General features: G+C 49.6%; 1 protein-coding gene, 1 long non-coding RNA gene and 1 pseudogene across 14 annotated transcripts in view; 1 reads left to right on the forward strand and 2 right to left on the reverse strand.

The window, feature by feature from the left end:
- Positions 1–26,970, forward strand: part of PALM2AKAP2 (PALM2 and AKAP2 fusion) — a 593,877-nt gene that overhangs the window by 470,519 nt on the left and 96,388 nt on the right. For 2 of the 13 annotated variants that reach the window (XM_070047215.2, XM_089300294.1), the window contains exon 1: positions 15,028–15,203. The gene's annotated coding sequence lies outside the window, so the exon portion shown is untranslated. 13 annotated transcript variants of the gene reach the window in all.
- On the reverse strand, positions 614–14,847 carry LOC127484762 (putative inactive 1-aminocyclopropane-1-carboxylate synthase-like protein 2 pseudogene; annotated as a pseudogene).
- The window catches only part of LOC149128852 (uncharacterized), a 35,290-nt gene continuing 24,971 nt past the window's right edge, over positions 16,652–26,970 (reverse strand). The window contains exon 4 of the long non-coding RNA XR_016211282.1: positions 16,652–26,434. This is a non-coding gene — a long non-coding RNA (uncharacterized LOC149128852). The remainder of the gene's footprint in view (positions 26,435–26,970) is intronic.

Here is a 26,970-nt window from a genome sequence, read left to right on the forward strand (position 1 = left end):
GAAACCCATTTAAAATAGAACCCAGGCACCCTCTTTATCCCTCCAGGTGCCTCCAGCCCTTCCCATCCCAACCTCAGTAGCACATCATTTTGTGTAAAAGTGGCTAAAAGAAGACTAAAAAGGTGCAAAGCTTCCAAAGACGGCAGACGCTCTGCTTGAGGACATTGATGATGGGTTGAGTGGGACCGTTTCCGGAAGAGCCCACCACTTGCTCAGTCACAGCAACAGTTCAACTTCTGGACCGGAGGCTGCGCTCAGGGGCTCCTGAGCACATGACTGGCCTGAGCCATGGGGTGGGAAGCAGGCAGCCTCCTCTTTCTGCATGTCTGGCAGCTGCTTCACTGTCCAGTCCTGCTTCTGCTCCTCTCACACCTGACTGGACCCCATGCGTGGCTAGAGGGCCCCACTTTTAGCTGTGCGGAGGCAGCAGAGGGTGGGGAGCTTTTCTGCAAAGATGAGCTGGAACCTGCCAGGCTCCTTACACATGTGGGTTTTGCCATGGGATAATATCAGCATGTGATACAGAAAGCAGTGATGGAAGACCAGGTCTTCACCTAATGTACTTGGGTCCAGGTACAATTTCAAATTGATGCAGACATAGAGGCCAGAGCTACTACTGAGAAAGGGGATCTTCAACTCCTTCGGCTTGTTTGGGATGCACATGTGAGCTGCCCAGAGCCCGGAGCCGTGAGAGGGCCCGTATGTTAATGGGCAGTTGGTTCTCTGTCCTGGAGCTGTCAACACAGCTTCCGTGGGTGAAGCCAGAGGTACCATGGAAGTCGCCGGAAGAACTCAGGACAGAGGCCACCTGAGCACCAATGCAGAAGCCAGAGATGTTAAAATCCTCATTGGTGCCCCAGATCAAGTAGGTCTGTCCTACTGGAGTCAGGCAGATTGTGCTCAGAACACTGGAATGTGATGGAGTCCTGAAACATAGAAAGCCCGTAAATCTCATCTACAATCGCATGTAGCTGATTCCTTGTGGCAAATTCCACGTATTTCTTCAGTGAGTCTTAGGAGCAGATGTCACTCAGGGGATTCTGCAGTTGATTAGCAGGAGGCATCTGACCTTTGCCCCGTAAGCCTGGCTTCAAGCAGAGCTTGCTCCAACTTGTTCACAGTTGGTTGGAAAGGATGAGTGTTCCCCTCAGTTGTCTCGTTCCCCAGGTGGACAAGAATCGGCTCAGCTTTCACTTATAGGTGGAAGCTACAAAGACACCAGAGAAGGAAGTGGAGACTACCAGGCTTCACCTGGATCACACAGGACCGTGGCTGGTGCAAAGACTGAGCAGGAGCCACTGAAAACAACCACGTTTTCTGGATCCAGACAGGAAGGATGGGGTTGACATTGTGGCATAATGGGTTAAGCTGCTGCCCTTGAACTGACATCCCATATGGGCAAAGGTTTGAGTCCCGGCTACTCCACTTCTGATCCAGCTTCCTGTTAAAGAGGCTGAGAAAACAGTGGAAGATAGCCCAGGTGTTTGGGTCCCTGCCACCCATGTGGGAGACCAGGATGGAGTTCCTGGCTCCTGGCTTCTGCCTGGCCTAGCTCTGGTCATTGCAGCCATCTGGGGGCAGTGAACCAGCAGAAGGAAGATCTGTGTGTCTATAACTCTGCCTTTAATATCAATAAAAATAAATATTTTTTAAAAATAAAATAAAAAGGACAGGAAGGTGCCTTGCAGTAGGAAGTCAGGAACCAAGGCACTTCTTCCCGCAGGAGCGGTTGCCCTCTCCAATCAGGGACATCCTCAATTCACTTCATGCCACTCTGGCACAGGCTTTCAGGCATCAGATCAGTGCAACTTGGTTCTCATTGGTGTTCTCCTCTGTGTGGCATTTGTCTTGGTAGGCCCTGTAGCCCTGGGAGCTCGAGTAGTAAGAGGTGGAGATGCCGACCCCATGGCTGGGTAGGTCCTGACAGGCTTAGCTTCAGAATTGCTCTGTTTGGGGAACTGGGCCTCTAATGTCAGCCCTGGGATCCAGGAAAGGGAGAAGCTCTCAGAACTCCAGACCACCCACGACCTCGGACCATAGGAGGTTGACCAGCTGCACATCAGGTCATCCAGGAGGTCCCCCCTGTTCATGGATGGTTCCAGTGCGCTTCTGTTCTTACAGTAACAGGCCATGCACCTGCCAGGTGTTCAACTGCTTAAAGTGCTTCCCCCCACAGAACACAGCAAGTGCAGCAGCATCTGCAATAGCTGGGTGTAGATCTCTGGGGACCTGGCTCCTCATCTGGCCAGTGGGCACGGAGTGGGTATCTGACCCGTGACTCATCCTCCAGGTATTTGTGTTGAACTCAGCAGGTGGGCTGGAACCTTTTGTCTCTGTTTTTATTCATTTCTTCTTACCTTAAAATCCATACATCCACCCAGTGAAATTGTTCTTGACCTGCGCGGTTCAGAGGCTGGTGCAGTTTCCCTCCTCCTCTCACTAAGCTTGCTTCATGAGCTCGGCTCTTTTTTTTTTTTTTTTAAAGATTTATTTATTTGTTTGAAAGGCAGTGTTACACCCAGAGAGAAGGAGAGGCAGAGAGAGACAAAGGGAGGTCTTCCATCTGCTGATTCACTTCCCAATTGGCTGCAACGGCTGGAGCTGCACCGATCTGAAGCCAGGAGTCAGGAGCTTCTTAGGGTCTCCCACACAGGTGCAGGGGCCCAAGCACTTGGGCTATCTTCCACAGCTTTCCCAGGCCATGAGGAGGGGGCTGGATCAGAAGTGGAGCAGCTGAGACTCAAACTAGCACCCATATGGGATGCCAGCACTGGAGGCAGTGGCTTTACCCGCTATGCCACAGCACCGGCCCCATGACCTTGGCTCTTGACTGCACCACTTTGGCTTTGACTGCACCACTCCCACCTCTTGGTAGCCATTACCTTGGTTGTGCTTTATCTTAGGATTGTACTGGTAAAGTCATGTTTTTCACCTATTAAAATTTTTCATAGAAATATTTCAGGATACTGATATCCCCTGTTTAAAATTTACCTTGAAAGCTTTGTTCTTGTCTGCTGCTGATGTGTGTGCAACAGTCTGAGCACCCACTGGGTAGTAAGTTTGTTCCACTCTAGTTTTTCAGTTAGAATTGTGGAAGTGGAACCAACTGAGAGGACTCTGGTGTTGGGTCTTGTTTCTGCTGTTAACAGTGAGTCCTCAGCTGGTGCTGCGGCTCACTAGGCTGATCCTCCGCCTTGTGGCACCAGCACACCGGGTTCTAGTCCCGGTCGGGGCGCCGGGTTCTAGTCCCGGTCGGGGCGCCGGATTCTGTCCCGGTTGCCCCTCTTCCAGGCCAGCTCTCTGCTGTGGCCAGGGAGTGCAGTGGAGGATGGCCCAAGTACTTGGGCCCTGCAACCCATGGGAGACCAGGATAAGTACCTGGCTCCTGCCATCGGATCAGCGCGGTGTGCCGGCCGCAGTGCACCGGCCGCAGAGGCCATTGGAGGGTGAACCAAAGGCAAAGGAAGACCTTTCTCTTTCTGTCTCTCTCTCTCACTGTCCACTCTGCCTGTCAAAAACAAAACAAAACAAAAAAAACAGTGAGTCCTAAATGCCCTAAACTGTACTCTGGCCTCAGAATCAGCCCTTAAGGCATTCAGATCCTGCTAAAAAGCCCACGAGAGCATTTCAGGCATGAAAAGCCAAGATACTGTGGCAAAAAAATGACCTAAATGAAAGATCTCTGTGAGTGAGAACCCAGTGGAAAGAAGGGGCCATCAAAGAAGGAGGTACCTTTCTCTGAAGGGAGGAGAGAACTTCCACTTTGATTATGGCCTTGTCTAAATAATGTCAGAGTTTGTGAATTCAAGAGGCTTCCATAGCCTTGGCAGCTCATGACAAGAGCCTCAGGTGATCACTGACATCATAAATAAGAGTGTCAATTGCTGAATCAACAACAGGAGTCACTGTGTGCTTGCTCCCCATGTAGGATCTCTGTCCTTAATGTGCTGTACTATGCGAATTAATGGTAAAACAGTACTTTTTACTTTGTGTGTCTGTGTGGGTGCAAACTGTTGAAAGCTTTACTTAGTATAGAGTTGATCTTCTGTATAAAAAGAGAATTAAAAATTAATCTTAATGAAGAATGGGATGGGAGAGAGAGTAGGAGGTGGGATGGTTTGGGGTGGGAGGGCAGCTATGGGGGGAAGAACAGCTATAATCCAAAAGTTGTACTTACAAAACTTATATTTATTAAGTAAAAGCTTTCTATAAAAAAGGCAAAAAAAAAAAGTGTGTCCTTTCCATTAGGGCATGAACTAGATTAATTTTTTCCAGCAAATTGATGTGAATGGTCTACCTCTGCAAGCTTCATCTTGAGCACCATCTCGTCCCTTCTTAAAACAAGTTGTCTATTTGTAAACTCTGGATTTCTCTGGGGCATTGTCTCGGTAAACTTTCTCCAGAGCTTCAGTGATTTTTTTTTAACTCATCCTTCACCATAAATTCAATTCTTGTTCTTGCTTCAAGTTTAGCCCCATGTCGCTTTGATAAGGGTTCTTTTGAAAGTGTTGTTTTATCCTTCTTAGTGCCTCAAGCTAGATCTTGTCAGACATGTTATACAAGTTAGTCTATGTTTATTTTAGAACCAAGAAAGAATTTGAAATGCATGCATAGTTTTTTTCATAATACACGTTTTCCATGAATTTTTGAAGGCTCCTTGTGTAAGCTTTAACTTATCCAAAGATTACCACAAGTCCACGATGCAGGTACTGTGCAATTGTCTCCACTTTCTACAAAATGTTGTTTATTTTCATTTTATTAGAGAGAGAGAGAGAGAGAGAGAGAGATCTTCTATCCTCTGGTTCACTCCCCATTGGTTGCATTGGCCTGGGCTGGGCTGGGCTGGGCTGGGCAGCAAGGACCCAAGCACTTGAGTCACCACTGGCTGCCTCCCAGGGTGTGCATTAGCAGGAAGCAAGGCCAGAAGTAGAGTAGCTGAGACTCAAATCAGGCAGTCTGATATGGGACCAGGTGTCCCAGGTGGCAGCTCACTGTGCCCCTGTTCTCACTCTAATGGAAGCTGAGGCGCAGGGAAGTAAACTAGCCTACGGAATGCCCAGCTTGGAACCAGTGGAGGAACAAGGGTCCTGCCTCCAACCTGTGTCGTCGGTCCATGATGCCTCAGCAGCTGCTCCTGGCTGTGCTGTGGCCATTCTTCTGCCTGCACACTTGTTGGGCAAGGCTGAGCCAATTACCTTCACAACCAGCCATTCACTAGGAAGTCACATCTACAGCAAAGACGATACATGATGCTTCACTGTGGAGGAAACCAATAATTTTCAAGCCACACATTCTTTGTGTAAACTGTGTGCCTGAAACTAGCTGTGATTGAAGGAGATAAAGGGGAAAGTGTTAGAAATGTATGGGCCACTCTGATTCTTTCATAGGAAACACTGAATTCTTGGAATCACCTTGTTGGAAAATCTAGTTTCTTTAATGTTTTAAAAGTTCATTTTTAACCTAAAATTTAAGAACTATTTTACCCAGCCCAGTATACTTTAAAAGACTATTTTGGTGAGTTGGCACTTTGTTTTTGAAAAGAAATTTCCTAGAAACCCTGATCAAATGGGGATTTTTTAAAATTAGTAAGAACTTTTTATTATGAGAATAAGAAGTATTGGGGCATGCATCTGATATGCACAGCCAGCCAGATAAGTGACCCGGTAAGATTCTAAGATTCGAACCTTGGTCTCTGATGCCCTGGTCTCTGAGGAATCAGAGACCCTTTCATGGACATTTTGCTATACAGAGAGATGAGATAAGTACCTTGGATGACACGGTAGCTTCCATTTTAGCCCTAATTCTCATGTTTCAAACATATAGCTGTGCCTTCACCTGTCCCAAGCAAGTTAAAAAAAAAAAAAAAAAAAAAAAAAAAACTGCCCCAGTGTAACACAGGAGTCACAGTAGCAGCCAGTGATCTGAAGACCCAGTTCTTGTCCCTGTGTTTGCCTATTGCCTATCTTATCTCAAGCAGCCTATAAATTACTTAGCAGGCAGGCTCTGGGGCTCCTCAATGCCCGGGGCCCTTGTAGGAGTCCCAACCTGTTTCTGATACCTGGCAGCTTCTGTTCTGTGCTTGGTGGCTTGAAGTCTGAGTTTGCTATGCCTGCTCCTAAATGAACTCAGCAGTGGTCTGGAAAGGGAAAGAAGGGAGGGAAGAGGCAAGGAGGGAGGGGGGAGGAAGGAAGGAAGGAAGGTTAGATGAAGGGAGGGAGGAGAAGGCATTTCCTTGATGAGCTGGAGGATCTTCTAAGACAGGTGGATATGTATGCCTTAGTTTTTACTATAATTTTACTAGGATCTCTGTGGTTTTTACAGTGATTTTATGTTGGCCGTGGTCCCAGTCCAGCAGAGGATTTTCATATGCTGTGGAAGAAGCTATTAACACTCTCCAAAGTTAAATCATCTTAACATTTTATAATCTTTTTTTTATTAAGATTTATTTATTTGTTTGAAAGGCAGAGTTGCAGAGAGAGAGAGAGAGAGAGAGAGAGAAAGACAGAGGCAGAGAGAGAGGTCTTCCATCTGCTGGATCACTCCCTAAATAGCCTTAGTGGCTGGAGCTGAGTCCATCCAAAGCCAGGAGCCAGGAGCTTCTTTCGGGTCTGCCACACGGGTGCAGGAACCCAAGGACTTGGGCCATCTTCTACTGCTTTCCCAGGCCATAGCAGAGAGCTGGATCAGAAGTGGAGCAGCTGGGACTTGAACTGGCGCCCATATGAGATGCCAGTGCTGCAGGCTGGGGCTTTAACCCACTATGCCACAGTGCCAGCCCCAATATTTTATAATCTTAACCATTACTAAGAGAAATTATTGACTTATTCCATGTATGTAAACTGAAAATGTCTTCTTACTATAGCCCCACTGTCTTCAGGTGAACTTGTATTAACACTAAGATAAGTCATTTGGGCCGTGGCTCACTTGGTTAATCCTACGCCTGCAGGGCCGGCATCCCATGTGGGCACCGGGTTCTAGTCCCGGTTGCTCCTCTTCCAGTCCAGCTCTCTGCTGTGGCCCGGGAGGGCAGTGGAGGATGGCCCAAGTGCTTGGGCCCTGCACCCACATGGGAAACCAGGAAAGGCATCTAGCTCCTGGCTTTGGATCGGCACAGCGCCGGCCGTAGCGGACATTTGGAGGGTGAACCAATGGAAGGAAGACCTTTCTCTCTGTCTCTCTCACTGTCTAACTCTGCCTAATTAAAAAAAAAAAAAAAAAAAAGTCATTTAGTATGCTTAATATAGTACAAGGAGGACACCTTTTTTCTTATTGGCTCATTTTCAATATTAAAGCATTTCATGAGTAAGTCAGGGACTACTGCAAAGACTGTGTGCTAATCATGATTATTACAATTTTAAAATGCCACGATTTGGTCATTTCCCTCCTAGCATTTCTACAACTGAAAATCCTTACAATTCTTTCCATAAATTGACAACTTGTACTGAGGGAAACACTTAGAAATTATTATGAGAATGATATAGTCTCATTTTATTAAAAACTGGAAAAAAAAACCCACAAAACTCCATCTCATGTAAACTGGAAATGGACTTAAGCACCACTGGAAGTAAAAGGCAGACTTGCCTTGAAATCCCAGGTCACGCAAATTCACGTGGTTGACTCGGTGAAAGCAGTCTTCTGGAATTTCACTTTGTTGGCACCATTTTCTAGCAGCCTATCGGTGAACAAGCTGTGTACATTCCAAATATATTAGGCATATTTTGCATTTCCAATGCAATACTTACAGAATACCTTGGTTTATGCCATCTCTTCATTAGGGCATGAACTCTGGAGTGTTTACTGGATTTTTTAAATGCTTCAGTTGTTAAATGAGATAAAATTCTCAGCCAAGAAATAAAAAACTTGGACCTCATAGGACTCTGCTTTTGTTAATTACCAAAGTGATTCATAAGTACATTCCTGTCATTAGCACACATGCTTTGAGACATCTGGATGGAGAGATGTGGGACACATAGTTGTCTGGTGTCATCACCTATACTGTCTTACTTCTCTCTCTCTCTCTTTTTTTAAGATTTTATTTTTATCTGAAAGACAGAGTTAGAGAGAGAGAGAGGGAGAGACAAAGAAACAGATCTTCCAGCTGCTGGTTCACTCCCCAAATGGTCAAATGGCCAGAGCTGGGCTGATCCAAATCCAGGAACCAGGAGCTTATTCTGGGTGTCCCATGTGGGTTCAGAGGCCCAAGCACTTGGGCCATCTTCTGCTGTTTTCCCAGGCACATTAGCAGGGAGATGGATTAGAAGTGGAGCAGCCAGGATTCAAACCGGCACCCACATGGGATATTGGCACCACAGGTGGTAACTTTACCCTCTACACCACAGCATGGATCCCTGTCTTGCCTCTCTTACCACGGGTGCTCTGTGCTCCCCACTCTGTCTTTCCCCTCCACAGCTGGCCCCTTCCATGCTTTCCAACACAGGCCTTCCCAGGCCGCTCCTTTCCACTGGAGAATTCAAAGTAGGATCTGACTTTTTCTTTTTTTATGGGCACCATTTAAATGCATATTATAACAGGCAACTGGATGAAGCCTTGCCACTCCCTTAGTAAAGGTGGAGAAAGCACAGACAAGGCAGGACACAGTGAAAACAATGAGAGGGGCACACGTTGCCTCAGTTTTGGAACACTTGCTGGAGTGTTTTCAAAAGAGTCTGGAGCAGCTGGGGTGAATGTAAGCAGGTCACCATTTCCTTGTGTAAACATTTGGCAGAGCACGGGCCAAGTGTGAGGATGCAGGGAAAGGAAGTGTAGAATGGGCAGGAAAGACTTACTCGGGCACAGGAAGCCCGAGGCCCTGGGGAGGAAATGAAGGAAAGGCAGGCATCACAAACGAGGCCAGGAACGGGAGTAAACACAGTCAGAGAGCCAGTGCTCTCGTGTGACCCTGTCCCTGTCACCGTGTTCTGTTTGCTTTCTCCTTTCCCTAAGGATGATTGTGCCCTCCCCGAGTGGTTCCCACACCAGGCTGTGCAACAGAATCAGATGGAAAGCTTCAACAGAGGTTCCCAGGCCCCAACTTACCCAGCTGCCCAATTTGCCAGCTACTTGAATGGTAGACCAGATGGAGAAACACTTTTGTGCAGTGTCATTAAGAGCTGACCACCACTGAGCAACCAAGATGATGGTTCCTAGAAGGTTTTGGATTTGATAAAACACATTGGCATGTGTCAGTGTCTGTAGAAAGTTGATGGTTAAAATAGTTTCTCTTCCCCGCTATGAGCAAGCCAAATGATACACAACACAGACATGCCCTTTTAGCCTTTCTTAAAAGATTTATTGATTTATTTGAAAGGCAGAGGCACAGAGAGAAAGAGAAGTCTTCCATCCATTGGTCACTCCCCAAATGGCTGCAATGGCTGGGGTTGAACTGATCCAAAGCCAGGAGCCAAAACCTTCTTCCAAGTCTCCCACGAGGATGCAGGGGCCCAAGGACTTGGGCCATTTTCTACTGCTTTTGCAGGCCATAGCAGAGAGCTGGATTGGAAGTGGAGCAGCCAGGACTCGAACTGGCGCCCATATGGGATGCCAGCACAAGAGGCGGTGGCTTTACCCGTTATGCCAAATCACTGGCCTCGCCCTGTTAGCCTTTATGTAAGATTCCAAGAGCAGCGTGGGAAATGTCGTCATTGGGAAATGCATAGAAACAAAACATCCAGAAGAACAGTGTCCAGCTGCCATTCGAGTCGGGCAGCAAACAGGTGATCCGTGGGGCCCCTGGGAAACAGATGACTGCACACTGCAGGTCCTCCAGCCTGCAGGGTAAGTCTTTCTTTTCACATTAAAATTAAAATTGCTCAGTACCCTAACCACCTAGTGTCGGAGGTCGTCCAGAACTCACCGCACCTGCTTCTGCGGGTTTTTAACCAGGGTGTCTTAGTTCATTTTCTGTTGTTATAACTAAATACCACTGTCCGGGTAGTTTAAAAAGAACAGTTTGATTTCACTCATGGTTCTGGAGGCTGGGAAGGCATGAGCACAGTATCTGGTAAGGGACCTTTAAGTTTTTGAATTAATGAACTTACTTATTTTTAATTTTCTTTGAAAGGCAGAGAGACAGAAAGACAGACACAAAGAGATCTTTCATCCACTGGTTCACTCCCCATATGCCTGCGCTAGAGCCAGGACTGGGCCAGGTAGAAGCCAGGAGCTCAGAACCACAGGGTGGTTGCCTAGGTGAATGGCACGTACTCAGGACTTGAGCCATCATCTGCTGCCTCTCAGGGTGTGCATTAGCAGGAAGCTGGATTGGAAGTGGAGGTGAGACTCAGTCCCAGGCATTCCATTATGGGAAGTGAGGGTCGGAGGCAGCGTTTTAACTGCTCAGTCACACACCCGCCCTGGGGAGGAACTGCTTGCTGCCTTATAACATGGCACAAGCTATCACAAGGGGAGACAGACCAAGTGTGCTAGCTCAGGTCTCTCTTCCTCTTCTTCTTAAAGAGATATTTATTTATTTATTTGACAGGCAGACTTAGAGAGAGATCTTCCATCTGCTGGTTCACTCCCTAAATGGCCGCAATGGCCAGAGCTGGGTTGACCTGAAGCCAGGAGCTTATTCTGGGTCTCCCACGTGGCTACAGGGGCCCAAGTACTTGAATCATCTACTGCTGCTTTCCCAGGCACATTAGCAGGGAGCTGGATCGGAAGTGGAGCAGCCGGGACTCGAACAGGCTCCCATATGGGATACGGCACCCACGCATGCAGCAGCTCTACCTATTTACCTGCTATGCCACAGTGCCAGCTCCAATCTCTTCCCCTTCTTATATAACCACTAAAGCCATCACAAAGGCCTCCCCCTGATGACTTTATCTAATCCTAATGCTCTCCAAGGGCCACTTCAAATACCACCAACATGTGACTTTGAGTTGCCAATTACAGGGGATACGCTCAGATCCTAGCATAAAGCCAGGGTAGGTTGGGGTTAGCTTTCCTCCTTCTCATTTCTTGTTCCGATTTCCTGGTTCCTCTGAATTCTTACTCTGACATCTTTCTTGCGTCCTGCGTCTGCTCTCCACCTTGAACTGAGCCGCATGTACACCCTTCACCTGTAGTTGTCTAAACAAACGCTGCAGTCAGAGGCTTAGTGGTTGCCAGGAGCGCTTACATCACAACATAGCACTCAAACAACTTTCAAAGTGTATACTAAACGTGACTTTTCTTTTGGCTGCCTCTGTGATCTGGAGTTTCTTATTAGCTAACTCCTCCCTACCATCCTGTCTTTCATCTGACTTCAGAGATGTTGCAGCTTCTGAATTCCACAGGCGAACCACAAGTTCAAGTGCATAAACATTTTTTATCTCAAGAGAGATCACCAGTGTCTCCCAAATTTACCAGTTTATTATTATGAATTTATACTCCCATCCACAGAGGGCAATCGTTTGATTTTCATGGTTCCCTCACCAACAATAGATAACCTTTGTATCTTATGTATTTACTGATATCACAGGCAAAAAATGGTATCCCAATATTTTCATTTGCATGTCTTTAATTGTGAAGAGTTTGAACGTTTCTTCATAAGGTCAGTTGCCAGTTTAATTTATGTACTGTAACCACAGGTTTTCCATATTACCAAGGAGTTGGTAATTTCCGTATTGATTTGTGAGAACTGTTGACATATTACAGATAGTGACCCACTATGTATTGCAACTATTTCCCTGGGTTGGTTCTTCTCTAAGATTTTCAGTGGCGTGTCTGCTCCCAAGGGGATGCCCTTGGGTTTGGGATTGTTCCTTCCTTTCCAATGACCTCAGCTGCTGCTGCTGCATGGCGGGAAATCACCATGGACCTGGAGCTGCTGGGGTGCTGTGAGCCAGCCTTCTTGTTGTGGCCTCGCTTTTGCCCCATGGGAAACCTTTATTTTCTGTGGAACACATGCGTTCCTTGGGAGTTAGTCTGAGCTGATGCTTTTGGTCTTTATACCCTTGCTGGGAGGAAATGGTAAATTCTCCAGTTCTCTTTAATGATCCATAGTCTTGGCCCCTCTCCTCGTTTTCATATTGGCTCTTGGAGCCGCTTGTTGCAGCTTCTTCTCTAAGGTTGGGAGCATGTGTCTGCTGGGTTCAGTTCACTTTGCTGAACCCAGAGAGGGGGGAAGGGGTTCTGCTGGCTTGTGTGTCCACTGAGTCCTTTTCCATAAAGCCAGCCTGTTCTTTCCTGTTTGTCTAGCTAAGTGCATTCTACCTCTTGTGTCCCTGGGAAGCCACTCTTGCTCAGGGCCATAGAGTAAAGTGGGCCAGCAGCATGGGCGAGGCCGCATGAGCAAAAAATACACACCTAGGTCACAGTGGAAGAAATCTCCATCTCTTCTCTCCCCAAGGAAAGTTTTCCTGCAGGGCTTTCTGTCCTAGATGGGGTAGGGCCTTTGGGAGCATGTCACATTCACACCTTCCCTTCACTTAGGTTTCTTTTGCAGAATTATCGAAAGCTAATTTGCTTCAAACAAATTTTTTTCTTTCATCACATATTCTCAGCTCTAATAACCATTATTGTGCTAAGAAACATGTCATGGGATGAGCCGGTAAACACACACTGGGTAATAAAAACCAGTCGTTTTCCCATCACCACTGTTTTTCAGTCATGTCTTCAAGAATCATGTAAGAGCTGTTAACACAGGGTTTTCCTGGCTCTGCCCTTCTCCTCTCTCAACCCCCTAAATTCTGACTTAGTAGTAGGTAAGGCCCAGGAATCTGTATTGAACAAGTACAGAGAGGGTTCTGAAATCGCTCATCTTTAGTACTGACTTTGAGAAATACTGGCTTAGTTAGGGATGCGGTATCTCTTATCTCCACCCCAGCACTATGGATGTTTGGAGTTGAGTAATTCTTTGTGGTTGGGAGACTGTGCTGTAGATGTCAGTAGCACTTCCTCAGTTGTGATAATCCATGTCTCCAGACATCACCAAAATGTTCCCTGAGTAAGATCACCCTTGATTGAGAACCACTGTCCAAGGGAAAAGTTAATGAGAAAATATTAATTAGAAAACAGCTTTTACTTTCACTCGCAGCCACTCATACCCTTGCGTTCATTTTACTGAATAAGTTGAATAGATCTTTCGGAGTATCTGGCATGCACCAAGCCCATTATATTAAAAATGTTTAATTTAATCACAACTATGTCTTTCACCTCAAAAAAGATAGAAAAGGAGTTGCTCTTCTAAGTTAATATCTTTTGAGCATGCATTTTAACTAAGCATTCCTAATAGTTATCTGTAGAATGATATTTCAGAACTCTCAAATCAATGCCAACAAAACATTGAAATATAAAAATAAAATAACTATTATATACATAGTCAAAATAAAGTTGACTTGCTTTCCTTTTTCTAATAATGAAACAAACTTTATTTGTAAATTTTGCACTTATTCTAACTGTGGACTATGGGAGAGAGTGATGAAGCACTTGCCATGATACTGTTTCTAAAAATCTCGCCTCTGCTGTTAAGCCTTCCTGGAGAGTACCTGTGATACCAAGCAAGCTCATTTCACTGTGAGTTTTTCACCTGATGTTCAGGTCAGGGTGTAGGTCACCCACATATTTCACTGTACATCAGTGAATAAGGAGTCCAAAGAAAGAAGGAAAGAGAGCTGATTCTGGCCTGAAGCTCTGGAATCCCCAGTAAGTGCTATTGAAATTCAGTAGTGCAAGAGACAAACAAAAAGGATGGTGAAACCATTCCTAAATGCCCAGGAAAGGGGCCCTATTGACATTCAGGGACCCAGAGGAGAGCTGGCGTCCCCACTGCAGGCTCGGCGCTCTTCCCTGGGTAAAGGTGTAAAAGCCAGGGCAGGAAGGAATCCTGTCCTCCGGAGGCTGCTGTTTATTGTGTCCCTTTTCCCGGTAGTTCCTGATGCTATCATTTCTTTGTATTGGAAATCAGAGACCTCTGTGGGTTAGGAAAGGAGAACCAGGCCCTGGCAGTAGTCTTTCTCTGCTGTGTTTGACATGCAAAATTGAGTCTCAGAGGTGGACCCCAGAGCCTCCTCCTGGGTGGAGAAAGCAGCAGGGCCACCCCTAGGGGATCCGCCTTTCTTTGCAAAGCCAGAGAAAGAGAATTAGTGGAGAAATTATGCCCAGTGCAAAGTTGAATTCAAGTAATCTGATTTCATGCTATTTTTCTGTATGCAGAGAGCCATGCCCTCCAGCAGAGCTGAGACGCACAATAGCTTTCTTTTTTAAATGCTGTTTTCTGTGTGCGGTGCTGTGTGTTTGTGTGTCCTCAGGATTTCTACAAGGTCTATTTTCCAAGGGTCATTAACATTATTTAAATATTCATGGTGGGGGAGGGGACGACAGACTGAAATTTCAGACAACTCGGGGTGGGGTGGGGGGAGGGCTGGCGGCGCGTCTAATCGAGCCCCACGCTGTGGCTCAGCTGCCTGCGTCCCCACGGAAGGCTTTGTTAACACACGTGCTCGACACACGGACGCCGGCTGCCCGCCGCACCTGGGGCGCGGCTGGAAGGCGGGAGAGCCGGTGAGCTGGAAGCGCCTCCGTCCACACTGGGGGCCCGTGGATGGCCTCTGGCGGAGCCGCCCCAACACCCGGGGACTCCAAGTCAGTCACAAAGACGCAGTTCCCAACCGGCCTCAGCGGGACTCATCCAGGAACAGAGGGTCCTGGGGCTCTCTGCCCCCTAGGCGAGGAGCACAGCGGCCGCTGGCGCAGAGCGCGCGCTCGGGCACCCCCTCTCCCACGGGCCCCGTGCACTAACACACAAGCGCGCTGCACACGCGCCGGCACGCCCACCCGGGCGCGAATCCTCGTCCACGTGCCCGGACACACAGCGCTCTCCCCAGTTAGGACGCGCTCGACTGCCCGCGCCCCTCGCTGGTCCATCGCTCCGTGCCTCCAGCCTCTCGGTGCACACATTCCTCACGTTTGCGCCTGGCTTCTTGCCCAAGCCAAGGTGTGGGTGGGCACGGAGGCGCTGTGCAAGCGCAGGGCTGACCCCGGGCGTGCGGAGTGGGGCGGGGAAGGGGCGGGCACGGGCTCGGGCGGGCGGGACTCCCCGCCCTCCTGCGCGCCCGGCGGCTGTCGCTCCCGGCAGATGCGCTGGCCCCAGCCCGGGGCTGCCGCGCGTCTTCCCCGGCGTCTTCCCTCGGCGTCTCCGGGACGCCCCAAGCCCAAAGCAGCGGCCGCGTGGCGCTGGAGCGGAGCCGGACGGCTGTGCCCCCGGGAGCCGGCGCCCAGAGGTGGGTGTGGGGGAAAGGGCGACTTTCCGCACGCTGGGGCGTGGCGGCCGGGATACCGACTCCGGGGAGTCCCCGGGCTTGGGGGAGGGATGGCTGGCGGGCAGCTGGAGATTCGGGGGTCGTCGTCGGCACCGCGGGCTTTAAAGGATTTTTTTTATAGGTCTTTGCCTAGTGGATTGTGTGCCGGACGCGGGTTTGGCAGGCAGGGCTGTGGCCATGTGGACTTGAATTCCTAGGTTTGTTCAAACTTACTTGCTTATTTGTGCTTAAAAAATACTCAGGACTACCCCCCACCCCCACAGCCGGGCGGTACAAGAAAAGCAGGGAAATCCAACGTGAATGTGGCCATCTCTCCTGCCCCGGGAGCAGCGGGGATGGAGCCATCGGTTCCCGCTCCCGCGGGAGGCGCAGTCCTGCCTCCTGGGGCGGCGGCGCGGGGGGCATTGTCGGAAGTCTGGGACTTTGCTGGGGGACTGAGACCCGGCTTCCCTTTAAGGCGAGGGTCCGGGCAACTGAGCTCTGGAGGAGATGCCGGCGGAGGGGCAGCCGTTCTGCGCAGTCCCGTCTGGTCCGGTCCGCGCGGAGCCAGGAAGTTTGGGCGAGGCTGGGACCTCCCTCGCGGTCACCTCTAGTGTCCTGTCGGGCATAAAGCCTGGGGAACGTCTCCTAGGGTCCTTCGTGGGCCACTTTGGAGGATGGAAGCGTGGAACGTTGGGGGACAGCGCCGGACCGGACGTGCCTGTAATGTCCGCGGAGATGACAGTGGGGACAGCTAGCGGCCCCGGGAAATTCTAGAGAAACGGAGGAGACGGAAATGAAACCAGGGGGAGCCGGGAGTCCGCAAGCCCGGCGCTGGAGGCCGGGTGAGAACGGACAGGCGAGGGCCGAGCCGCTCGCGGGGCCGCCACGCGCCCCAGGCTCCCAGCGCGGGTAGCGCCGTGGGTTACCCCCGCGCGTCCGCCATCGGACTTGGACACGTCTGTACCCTTCCTGATAGCGGCTTTTAAGTGCGGCGCCCAGAATTTGCGCAAACTTCCACCATGAGAAGGGGGATTGGCCTACCCGGAGCGCGTCCGCGGGGCCCTCCTTACATCTTCGCATCTGTGAACCCGGGACCTTCGCCCAGGAAGCGTCCTTGGGACTCCCAGGCTCCTGGGGGCTGAATTAAGCCCAACCCCGCTTGCCCTCACGGTCGCAGGGGTTTTGTTTCCTTGTCTTTGTTCTGATTAGAGTTCACTTAAGCACGGCGCTTTCCTTCCTGGAAGTGTTCCCAATGTAAGGAAACGCCCCTTCTCTTCTCCCCTGGACGCTGCCCAGGGTTGATCGATGATGATCGATGATGATCGATGAAATTTCGTAGTAACGTGGCTACTGTTTCTTTAAACTTAAAGACTTACCCTGAAGTTAAGCTTGTAACAAACAGCCCCTCTGCCAGCTCTCCTCCTTAGTTTTTTTTTTAAAAAGATTTATTTATTTGAAAGGCAGAGTTACAGAGAGGGAGAGGCACAGTCTTCCATCTGCTGGTTCACTCCCCAAATGGCTGAACCAAATGTCCCCAGTGGCCAGGGCTGGGCCAGGCCAAAGCCAGGAGTCCTCCTGGTGTTTTCCGTGGGTGCAGGGGCACAAGCACTTGGGAGCCATCTTCTGCTGCCTTCCCAGGCACATTGGCAGGGAGCCGGATCAGAAGTGGAGCAGCCGGGACTCGAACCGGCACTCATGGAATGCCAGTGCCACTGGCCAATGCTTTAACCCGCTGCGCCACAGCGCCGGCCCCTCCTCCCCAGTATTGATGCTTGGTCCTTTCTTTAGCTAGGGCATCTTCTGATTTGGATGTGGGCACCCCACAAGTTGGATGGACGGAGCAGTAATTCTTGACTCTGTCAACAAAGTTTGTCCTGAGCTAGGACAAGGTAATACTGCCTGGGCCTCCCAGTCCCTGACCCAGAAGACTCTGCCTGAGGACTTTCCTTGGGGGATGTGGAGGTGCTGGGTGGAGAGCAGTGGCTGGGCTCTGAGGTGGGACCAACACCTTGGAAGCCCATTACCTCACAGCTCTGGCATGGCAGTTGGCACAGCTCCTGCCTGCAGAGTTTAGAGCAGTGTTGTCAGAATTCATTTCGCTTTCCTAAGTGGCTGCATCTGACTCAATAGCTTCAGGATCTCTGGTGACCCAGGGGAAGCATGTTGTCTTAATTTAGTTATCAAGTGAAGGGGAGGTGATCCACTGGTTGGTTGGTTTCTAAAACTTTCAATATTTTATTATTAAGCCAACATTATTAAGTGTTGTAAAATATATATACTTATATTAAATATATAATATGGACTTTTTATACTTATACTTAAATATTTACACTTATATAAATATATATATATATATTATTTTCTTATTTATTTGGAAGGCAGAGAGAGAGAAAAAGAGACCATCAGTCTCTCATCCACTGCTTCACTGCCCAGTGGCCACAGCAGCCAGGGCTGGGCAGAGCTGAACTCGATTCAGGCCTTCCATATGGGTGAGAGGGACTCAGGTGTTTGAGTCATTTGGGGGTGGAGAGGGTAGGGGGAGCAGGGTGCCTACCAGCAGGAAGCCGGAATCCACAGGGGAACCAGGACTGGAATCTAGGCACTCCCACATGGGATTCAGGCATCCCAAGTGACGCCTTTGGATTTACTAGTTATTACGTAATTATTGTCCAGGTTCTGCCCTTGTGTATTGGTGGGCTCCTGCAATATTCGTGTCCCAGGTATCTATGCCTGTTGTTGTTGCCAGTTTCTGCTTGTTAGGATAACGAGGAATGGGTGTTCAGGGACTCGAAGAGCTGAATCAGGAGCCTGCTGAAATTTACTCTGAAGGCCAAGCTTGCGATGTTTGGTTCTGTTCTTTAATTGTAAACAGGTCTCAACACTGGTAGAATCCATGCTCTGCCTTGAAGTAGCTTCTGGAACGGCTGTTCTTCCTTCAAATTATTGAGCCCAGGCTGCTGTGCCAGCTACTAGAAGCCTGGAGTAATTGATGAATATACTTACAAGGTTTAGCACTTTGAGTTTTGGTAGAAAATTGCATAGGTTTCTTTATACTATGCAAACTCAACACCCGGAGGCAGTGGTTTTTTTTTTTTTTTTTTTTTTTTTTTTTGGTGAAGCTAAAAAAAGCTTCAAATTCAGGTCTTCTGCCTGGCATGAGCCTCACCCTGCAATACTTTGGTGACAAGGGCCTGAGGTCAGCATGTCTTTTTGGGCTAGGATGGGAGCGGGCAGGGGGAGTCCTTTTTCTCTATATATAAATAAATACTCTCTTTGTAAGATAATCTCCTTTCAGAACATATGAGACTACTGTTCAAATTTTGGACATTTGCCCTTCCAACATATTTTTCAGGAAAGTTGAAAGCATATCTATGCTAAAAGGGAAATCCATGTTTTACTCAAAGAAAAAAGTTTTTGTGACATGATAGTATTTAATTAGCTAGAGTACGTAAGAAATAGAGTATTCTAAGTAACAACACTAGGAAGTTAAAGTTTTAAAAATTTGTTTCAATTACTGTAGGTGACAATGTTATTTACTTGGGTTTTTTGTTTTTGTTTTAGATTTATTTATTTATTTGGAGGGCAGAGTGATGACGGTGAGGAAGAGACAGGAGAGGGATCATCTGTCTGCTGGTTTATACCCCAAATGCCCTCAGTAGCCAGGGCTAGGCCAAGCTGAAGCCTGAAGCCTAGAACTCATTGTCTCTGGCGTGGGTGGCAGGGACCCAACTACTTGAACCATCACCTGCTGATTAGCGGGAAGCTGGATCAGAAGCGGAGCTGGGGCTCAAACCCAGGCAGTTCAATGTCAAGGGCTCGGCAGCTGCACCAAACGCCCTCCCCAAGGCTAGGTTTTTAGAAAACTAAAACCCCCAATACAAATTAAATTTCCTTTCTTTGCTCCATTCTCTTGAAAGTTGAATGGTAGAGGGGCCGGCACTGTGGCACCGTGGGTTAAAGCCCTGGCCTAAAGCGCCAGCATCCCATATTGGTTCTGGTTCTAGTCCCAGCTGCTCTTCTTCTGATCCAGCTCTCTGCTATGGCCTGGGAAAGCAGTAGAAGATGGCCCAAGTCCTTGGGCCCCTGCACCTGTGTGGGAGACAGAAGAAGCTCCTGGCTTCAATTGGCACAGCTGTGGCCGTTGTGGCCATCTGGGGAGTGAACAAGTGGATAGAAGACCTCTCTCTCTCTCTGTGTGTCTCTACCTCTCTCTGTAACTCTGTTTTTCAAATAAATAAAATAAGTCCTTAAAAAAAAAGACTTTGAAAAAAAAGTTGAATGGTAGAAAAATAAAATGACCAAGTCTCTCCCTTCCCATAAAATCCCTGTGCTTTCTCCAGGGTTAAGTAATGGGGCTTTTTCTTTGAGGTTGGGGCACTGCAGGAGAGGAGGAGCTGAGGGCGTCCTGGGGCCCCATCTTCCTCTCTTTCCTCTCAGTTCTCCATCCAAGTACTAACCAGGCCTGGCCCTGCTTAGCTGCCCTCTCCCATCCAGGAACAGCAGGGCTGCCAGGCCTCCGGGGACATGTTTGAGTAGGCTCAGGAGCCTGTGGCTGGAATTGTTCCCATCTTGGTGGCAGTCTGTGAGTGATCGAGTGGGCCATGGGAGTGGCACAGATGCCCTGTGTCGGCAGATGCGGGTGAACGCACCAGGCAGGATGCGGCAGGGATAGGTGATGGATTTGCGGTGTTGGGCCTTTTTGTTTGTTTTGCCTCCTGAGTCTTGGGAGGATACCTGTGCTGGTTGAGGTGATCATGGTGTGAATACCAGGGAAGGGTACGTGTGGAACTCAGTGGAGAAAGTTAATTTTCAGCTTAGGTGTGGGTTTGCTAAAGGTTTTGATGCTTGATTGGAGAACACAGGCTGAGCGGAGCCAAGTACACAGGTATTGTAACGCCCAGTTACCCAGAACTGTGGCCACCTTAGCGCCTGGGCCGAGTTCTTTGTAAGATCTTGAGTTTGGGCCAGCGCCATGGCTCACTTGGCTAATCCTCCACCTGCGGTGCCAGCATCCCATATGGGCACCAGGTTCTAGTCCCGGCTGCTCCTCTTCCAGTCCAGCTCTCTGCTGTGGCCTAGGAAGGCAGTGGAGGATGGCCCAGGTGCTTGGGTCCTGCACCTGCAGGGGAGACCAGGAGGAAGCACCTGGCTCCTGGCTTCAGATCGGCACAGCGCCGGCCGTCCCGGCCATAGCGGCCACTTGAGGGGGGTGAACCGATGGAAGAAGGAAGACCTTTCTCTCTGCCTCTCTCTCTTTCACTAACTCTGCCTGTCAAAAAAAAAAAAAAAAAAAAAAAAAAAAAGATCTTGAGTTTATCATGTGAGTGGATTCTTAGTTCACTCATCTGTAAGAATGAGAAAACCAAAGCCGTTGTAATTTTAAATCTTGTGTCACATGAGATGTAGACGGAAGGATCTGTGACAGATACAAATGATAAGTAAATAGTTCCTGGAATTAACTTTGAAGATACTAGCAAATGTGCAGCAGATCAGTTGTTCGTCTTCCCCACTGATCAAATCTGGGAGCCTAGAGCGTGCGGGTGGTCGACGCCTGACCACCACCGTCCCCTCTCTCGTTCACGTGACATCCTCTCCTTGCCTTGCTCCTGAAGCACTTCCGCGGGTGCTCTTTCTTGCATTTCTCCTTCAGGGCCCCCTGTTTTCACTCTCAGTCACAAGTCACTCCTCATGGGGCCAGTGGACCCCAGTTCTCAGGACCCTGGGCTTTGGGCTCGCTCCATGACCCCAGGGTGCTGGATGTCACCGGGAATCCCCTCCCCAAACAACCACAGCTTCCTCCCCACCCCTAATGAGCATGTTATTTCCCAGGAGGGTGGACGGATGTATAAAGTGACTATTTGCCATGAGGGCTGTGCCCAAACACGGCCTCCGGAGGGGTCTCAGAACCTGAATGTAACTTGCCGCAGGTTGTGGTAGAGTTTGCTGGTGGGGTGGGATGGATCCTGATGGGGCCCTGTGGTGAGGCACACACAGCAGGAACATTGCTTTGAGTTAGATCTTATGGATGTCGAACCATTCTTTGAAACAAACACATGCTTAAAAGGTTTCCTCCACTCTGGCTCCAAACCTCTCCACCCAACAGGAGGTGCCAGCCTGAGTTCCCACTTTGGACCAGGAGGAACCTGTCACTTTAAGGAAGTTGCAAACAGTGGCCGGGGATTCACAGGGAGAAAGATTTGAAAAAGCAGAGAGCCCTGGCGTGGGACCCAGTTTGCGGTGCCTTTTTTGAGTGGTGTCTGCTGGCAGCAAATTCCCCCTCCAAAGGACTGTGGAGGGGGATTGTCCCACAGTGGCCTGAAGGCTCGCCGGTGTCTCCCCTGGGTAAGGCCCTTGACCCTGCACTGAACACCCAGTTGCCCAGGAATCTGCCTTGTTCACTTGGGCGGGTATCTGGACTTGGGGTTCTATCACCCCCACTATCCGTGGTGGGTTCCTAGTGGCTGGCCCCCAGGGTGGCACATCGGAGAGCTGCCTGAATACTGCCAGCCACTGCTGGGGATGCCAAATCAAACCTGCTGCTGTAGCACGCAAGCCCGAGGTGGACACTGCACACCTCCCGCCTGCCCACATGTGCAGCCTTGCCCCTCACTTTGGCCGTAGTGCCCGCAGTTCATAAATCCCGACCTGCCTGGGCTGGGTCTGGAGCTCCTTCAGAGCCGTGTGGATCCTGCCCTGCGAAGCCCCTCCCTTGCGTATGTGCTCTGTGGGGCTAGCGGGCACTGGAACGATGTGTGAAGATAGACAAGTGCACGTTCAGAAACGCTGACCTTTCTTTCAGCTCTGTAAAGAGCCTTCTATTGCTTGCACATGCGTTAGCAAGGCACTTTTTTTTTTTTTTTTTTGACAGGCAGAGTGGACAGTGAGAGAGAGAGAGAAAGGTCTTCCTTTGCCGTTGGTTCACCCTCCAATGGCCACCGTGGCCGGCGCACCGCACTGATCTGAAGGCAGGAGCCAGGTGCTTCTCCTGGTCTCCCATGGGGTGCAGGGCCCAAGGACTTGGGCCATCCTCCACTGCACTCCCTGGCCACAGCAGAGAGCTGGCCTGGAAGGGGGGCAACCGGGACAGAATCTGGCGCCCTGACTGGGACTAGAACCCGGTGTGCCGGCGCCGCAAGGCGGAGGATTAGCCTATTGAGCCACGGCGCTGGCCAGCAAGGCACTTAATTAGTCCCTTCCAGCTGCTGTCACAGCATACCAGGCTGGGTGGCGTTTAAGCAATGGTTTATGTCTGAAGGCTGCACATCTGCTATCAAGGGCACTGGGAGATTCGCTTTCTCACTGTGTCCTTCACAAAGCAGGTCGGGCCAGGGATCTCTCTGGGGCTTCTTTAGAAGTTTTTTAGTTTATTAATTTATTTTCATTTTATTTGAAAGACAGAGAGCTCTTCCTTCTGCTGGGTCACTCCTTAAACGTACCTTGCCACCTGGAGCTAGGCTAAGCTGAAGCCAGAAACCCAGAACTCCCATCCAGGTCTTTCCTGTGCATGGCAGGGACCCAAGTTCTCATCTCCTGCCCCCCAGAGTGCTCATTAGCAGGTAGCTGGATTGGAAGTGGCGTAGCTGGGACTTGAGCTGATGTGGGCTGCAGACGCCAGTGAGTGGCTACTTAATTGCTGGACCACATGACTGCCCCCCACCCCACTGCCCCAACTTCCCCGTAGCCTGTTTTTATAAGGGTTCTAATCCCATCCATGAGCTCTCCATCCTTATGACTTAATCACCTCCCAGTGCCTAATCTCCTCTCAATGGCCCCTTCACAGCCCCTTCACGCTGGTAATCAGGCTTCTGCATCTGAATTTGGAGGTGGGAGGAGGGGGAGACACAAACATTCAGTCCTAGCAGGTGGCTTGAGAAGGAGTCTGCTTGTGCATGGTCAGGATAAAGAGGGCGGGGGGGGGGGGGGTTTGCTGGGCTAGAAGGTCCTGTATTACCTGCCCACCCCCCACTCCCACCCTGTGCTGAAAGTGCCCTGGGTTGCCAGGACTTCCGGGGCTTTAGTCTCTTGTGGGTTGGAAGGGTATGTCCACAGAGCTACCATCCACACCACACCAAGTTCAGGAGAGGACAGGGAGGGCCCTTTAGCTGGCTGTCACAGCCATACCTCATCACCCTTTTTAGGGTACACGTGGTGATCCTCTGGGGACTGAGCAGGGCTTCATGTAGCTGGGACCGTGCCCTGGAAAGCACCATCTGTGAAGCAGGAGAGAGGCAGAAACAGTTCTCTTCCCTTCTACCCTGCAGTGGCCTGGCTGCGGTCCCCAAGGCAGAGCCCGGCCCTAGGCCCGCGCGAGTCCAGCACCTGGGTGAGGTGTGCAGCAAACCAAACCCCACTTCCCTGGCGGTGGTTGAAGGTAACTGCTTCAGCCCCCAGCCTTGTGTGGCCGGCTGTGGCAGCTTGCATGTTCATAGCATCACTTCATGGTGGAATAATCCAGAAGCTCAGGTTGCTTGGAGTGGTGCCGTAAGTTTTGTGATACAGCCTCCAAACAGAAAAGACACCAGTGTGTCTCTGCCCCACGTTGGGACTGCAGAAGTGATTCCCCTAGAGGAGTACGTCTCGTCTCGGTTCCTTTGCTAAAGAATCCGGGTACTTTCTGAATTCTATCTAATGATATCTAATGCTATCTCTGTACGTGCATTAAAATCAAGGATCCATGTGCCGTGTGCTATGTGATTCCAACGCTCTATTTAGCTTGGTAGAGTCGTATTTTGCATTAGAATATGTTGTCCTTATAAAGCAGAGCTTTATACAATTACCGATGAGCATAGTCCACTCATTTTGAGGAGAATAGGAGCAACCCATGTAGGAAATTTAGGTTAGACCTGCAGGGGCTGTCATCATTCGTGTTGGGATCAGTTTCCCTTTAGAGCTCAGATCAGTATTGAGTGCAACACAGAGATGAGCCAGGAGAGTGGGAGGCATTTCTTTCACATGGAATCACAACGTGTGCATTGTTTTAAAATATTCCTTCCATGTCATGCTTCATTATCAAAACAATGCATAGCCTCCAAAGGATGACAGGTGTTAACAGCTGGGCTGGCAGAGGAGGTGTTACAATGACAAAAAGAAAAGAAACCCTCCCCTTTGCAATCACCATGCGGAGTGGAATTTTTTCTTTGCTAGGGAATTCCTTATATTCCCCAGGGATGCCCGGAGCTGGCGGTTCCTGGGCATGCTGCTAATAGGAGCTAGGTGGGAAGAGGGAGGGAAGAACATGTTTTGAGTGCTAGGTGCTAAGTTAGTTGGTTTACCTCCACTCTCTTACTTAATCTTTATAATCACCATCATTTTTTAATTTTGTTTTTAAGTGTTTTTCGTTGCTGTTTTGTTTTTCTTTTATTTGGAAGGCAATGAGATAAGAGACACAGACAGTGATCGTCCATCCTCTGGTTTCATTCCCCAAATGCCCTCAACAGCTGTGCTGGGCCAGGCTGAAACCAGGAGCCAGAACTCAAATGAGGCCTCTGACGTAGGAGGCAGGGACACGAGTACTTGGGCCATCATCAGCTGTCTCCCAGGCTGTGTGTTAGCAGGGAGTAGAGCTAGGACTCAAATCAGGCGTTCTGATATGGGATGAAGGTACCCCAAGTTGCCCCCCCTTTTTTAAGATTTTATTTATTTAAGAGGTATAATTGCAGACCAAGAGTAGGACAGACTGAGAGAGATGTTTTCCATCTGCTGGTTCACTCCTCAAATGGCCACAATGTCCGGAGCTGAGCTGATCTGACACCAGGAGCTTCTTCTGGGTCTCCCATATGGTACAGAGGCCCAAGGACTTGGGCCATCTTCTACTGCTTTCCCAGGCCACAGCGGAGAGCTGGATCGGAAGAGGAGCAGCCAGGACATGAACTGGTATCCATATGGGATGCTGGCACTGCAGGCGGCAGCTTAGCCTACTACACCACAACACCAGTCTCCCAAGTTGCACCTTAATACTGCACCAAACACTTGCCTTTAACCATCATTTTGATTTTTTTTAAAGATTTACTTATAAGAAAGGCAGAGCAACACAGTGATAAGAGATACACAGGGATCTTCCATCTTCAGATTCACTCCCCAGATGCTTGCAGAAGCCAGGGTTGGACCAGGCTGAAGTCAGGAGCCAGGAACTCCATTAAAGTCTCCATGTGGATAGCAGGGACCCAAGTACTTGGGCCATCACCTGCTGCTTCCCAGGTGTAGTAGCAGGAAGCTGGATCAGAAGCATGGAATAGTCGGGACTTACTGGCACTAGGATATGGGATGTGGGCACCCACGCAGCTGCTTCACTTCACTGCTACCCCACAAGGCCAGTCCCATTTTTAGGAGGAGGATACTGAAGTGCTTGGAGATTATGTAAAAGCCAAGAGTCCCACGGTGACACAGTGTCAGACCACAGCTACGTAGTGTCCTACGTAGGGACTTTGCTACTTAAAGTGTGGTCCAGGGACCTCCAGCATTCATATCACCTGGGAGCCTGTTGAAACTGGAGACTCCTGAGCCCCATCCCAGACCTATTGAATCAGAATCTGCTTGACATGCCCGATGATTGTTGTGCATGTTACAGCACGAGGGGCGTACTTGGAGGAGAAGGGGGAGGAGGAAGAAGATCTGGCAGCTCCCACTAGGCAAGGTTGCCAAGCCTCGGGACTGGAACCAAGCAGACAGAAGCTGAGAGGTCTGTCTCAGCAAGCGGGGAAGGATGGGCCTTCCCTAGAACCTGGTGGGTAGAGAGCAGGGGTGCAGCTAAGCATCCTACAGTGCAGGACACCCCTGTCCCACCCACAAAGAGTTGTCTTGCCCAAAATGTCAGTTGTACTGATGTTGTGAAACCCTGGTGTCGGTGTTTATGCTTCGAATTCACATCCTGGGCATCTGTTTTTGGAGCATCAGATATATGCAGATCTCTAGGAAGTGGATCTCAGATGACACAAATTGCAATGCGCTCTGCAGATGTGAATCTTTTTCTTGGGGCTTGAAAAGAGAACAAGAGCTTAAATTGAAGCAGGAAAGTTTGCCATTAGAGTGGTGAGAGTATGTGGCCTTCGTGCAAAGATGCAGTGGGGTGTAGCTAAGCCTGTACTGGGTGCCCACTGCTGGGGGTGCTGCAGGGTGCCCGTGACGCCACTGCTCCAGTCCTGCTTGGCAACAGTGTCTTGTGTTTCTGTCTCCCAAGCAAGTGGTCCTGGGGCAGCTGTGCCACCTGGAGGCTGGGAGAGGAAGAGAAAGAAGTGAAAGGCTGGTAATGGGAAGCAAAGGCTTATTCCTCCTGCCTCCTGGAGCTATGATGCTTCGTTTCTTTGGGTCCTGTAATCGAGCCACGTTGCAGGTACTTCCACTGGAAGCCACCCTCTCTCCTGACTCCCTTCCCTTTCTCTTTAGACTCTGGCCCAGAGCGTGCTCCCTCCATCCCCTCTGCCCCCTCGCCTGCCGTTCCTTCCTTCACTGAGCTGCAGAGCGGCCTGAATCATGGCTGGGAAAGTGAAACCAGGGTGCTTATTGAAATGAAATTGCGTCCACTACAGAACTCCTTGTCTTTCGTCTCCGGTTGTGAGAGTCCCCGTGAGAATTACTCCAAGTATCTCTATGTGCTGTCTGGTTTGACTGCTGATCCAATGTGCTTTTTCTCAGGTCCAGGATTCTGAAGCAGCATTTTCCCTCGGTACTGTTGTGTCCTCCTGCTTTCTTTAATTGTTAGTATTATAACAATCATTTTCTACTGAGTTGGATGTGGTCCATGACATAG

This window comes from Oryctolagus cuniculus, chromosome 1, assembly GCF_051225735.1.
Source record: "Oryctolagus cuniculus isolate XC-2025 breed Fujian yellow rabbit chromosome 1, ASM5122573v1, whole genome shotgun sequence".
NCBI classification, from domain to species: Eukaryota; Metazoa; Chordata; class Mammalia; order Lagomorpha; family Leporidae; genus Oryctolagus; species Oryctolagus cuniculus.